Consider the following 2,521-nt stretch of genomic DNA (forward strand, 5'->3'; position numbering starts at 1 on the left):
TTTATCAAAACTAATAATAATAATAATAATAATAATAATAATAATAATGTAAAGCTATCCTTGTAACAGGCCGTGGAGGCCCAAAGAGTTGTGAGACGTCGCGGCTCCCACATTTTCTAGACAATCGCCAATAATTTATTATTATTTTGAATATATTTTCCAGTACACGAAGCACCAAAGTAGGATAATTAAACATTTCAGAATTATCTATCCAGGGCTCTACAACCCTTGAGGACCTTAGCTGCTTTTTCAGTTTCTTAATCTATACACAGACGGTAGGACTCCTTTGACGGGGGATCAGCCCGTCGCAAGGCCACTACCTACACACAGAACAACACAAACACAGAATAAACGCACATAGACAACCATGCCTCGAGTGGTATTCGAACCCACGATCCCAGAGTTTGAGCGGGCGAAGACGGTTCATGCCTTAGACTAGTTTTTCTCATCCGCCGAGTCCCGGGCCGGTACCGGACCCTCGTCATATAAAAAAATAATTTACCGGGCAGCGGTCTCTCAAAGGAAGAGAACCACTGCCTTAGACGGAGCGGCCACTGTGATTGGCATATCACAATTATGCACACATTAAGCAATAACTTCACACGTTCAAGAAAATTATCTCAGATGTGAGGGCGATAAATATACGAATAACAGCTGCATAATTATGCAACACTGCGATCCTGAATAAAATATGTATTTCCTTCCCTTACCATCATGGGAAGTACGAGCCGCAATACATGGAAGTTCAGTTATTTCTAGCCATAATCATATAAAATAAAACAATTTTCCGTGAACTTGTTGGATTGGAGGTTCTCACAGCGGTAGTTATGCACGCACACAACGCCGTGTAGTCCGTTGAAAGTAAACTGACGTTTCGAAAAAGCATGTGTCCTCCATCATATGCGTCGAATAAAAAGCCAAGCTAGAGTGTAGATTAAAGCATATACCAATCAGAGCTTGGATTATTCTTCGACCGTAAAGATGGAGGTGACATGTTTCTCCTAAACGTCGGTTGGCTTTTAAAGGACTGCACGGTGTTATTCATTCATTCATCAGTAATCTGTCAGACGAGAGGTCCACAGTCTTTTCCAAAACAGTTCCTCCACTTAATGCGATCTCAAGCTTTCTCCTTCAAAAAAAATATCCTCTTCTGTCCCCAAAGTCATCCAGCATCTTGTTACGTCTTCTGGTCACTTCTATACGCCCCTCCGGTTTGTTTTGTCTCCAGAGGAAACATCTCGCATACGTGGTATCTCTGTTTTTGGAAGATAAAACTCTTCTATGAACGTAATCATAAAATCAAATATAAGAAACGCCCTTTACACACACAGAAGAAAGAATACTGGCTGACAAGAATCGGGCGCAAAGTCTGATGTCTCCATTCCTGTGTCCACTGAATATTGCAGAGAACTGTGCATGCTCTGCACTCGTCAGACGGCCTGTACGTGGGAGGATAATGAAGCAATAGAGAAGCGAGCCCCATCTGTGTTAGAACATGTTAAATGTTATTTTACATTCAACGTCGCTCTACAGCGATAATAAGACCTGAATACAGCAAAAGTTTGCGCACATATTTTTATATTTAATGCTGAAGAGAACAGATATGTACACCCCACGAGTCACAAAGTGGGCTATCATTACGCGCTACTTGGCCGTCAAGGCGGTGCACTCGACAACCAGTTTTACAGACTGAGCTTTATGAAACAATCGGGCTGCTTTCCTACAAGAGATTACGAACCGGTCCAACAGGATGTGCATCAAGATACAGCAACATTTTGTGACGGCCGGTTTCGTAGCCTACATTCCTGATTTTGAAAAATAAAATGAAAGGAGGCTTATCAAACAATCGTCTCTCTGTGTATCCTACGTAAGAACTTTTTGGGCGTTATTTGTTGCTGCGGGAAAGTGTTCACCGAGCCGTTGCCTAGCAATGACCGTAACATATGCCTCCACTATTGCGGCTTTCAGGCGTCACGCCACAATGCATTAAGAGTTGTTTGACGCGGCGTCTGCTATGCGGCCTTTGTATCGAAAACTCAATATGTACGTGTAGTAAAAGCAAAACAGGTGATTAGTTATTCTAATGCACTGACGTCCTGCGTATAACCTATCCCTGTAGCAGACCATGGAGGCCCATAGGGTTGTGAAACGTCGAGGCTCTCACATTTTCTAGACAATCGGCTCACAGATGGAGGTAAGGTTGTCAGCGCTACGCGCCGGCCGCCCTTTACTCCCCACGAAGATTACTGGTGCTCATTTCTGTTATAGCCTGAGTTGACACCAGGGCCATAGTACAGCTGGAAGGATTAGGTCAATTGGGAAAAAATCCACCTCATCGGTACTCGAACCCAAGACCTTCCGGCTTGTAGCACAGTGCCTCAACCAACTACGCTACCGCGTGCCCCCAGCGGAATGAACATAGGCCTATACAATGCGCTTTATTCGTTTTGTTATTTTACACCGTCAAACATAACCTTCAAAGTTTCACGTTTTTTTTTATAATCACACAAAACATTTCAGG

The sequence above is a fragment of the Cryptotermes secundus genome, unplaced genomic scaffold (assembly GCF_002891405.2).
Source record: "Cryptotermes secundus unplaced genomic scaffold, Csec_1.0 scaffold689, whole genome shotgun sequence".
Lineage (NCBI taxonomy): Eukaryota > Metazoa > Arthropoda > Insecta > Blattodea > Kalotermitidae > Cryptotermes > Cryptotermes secundus.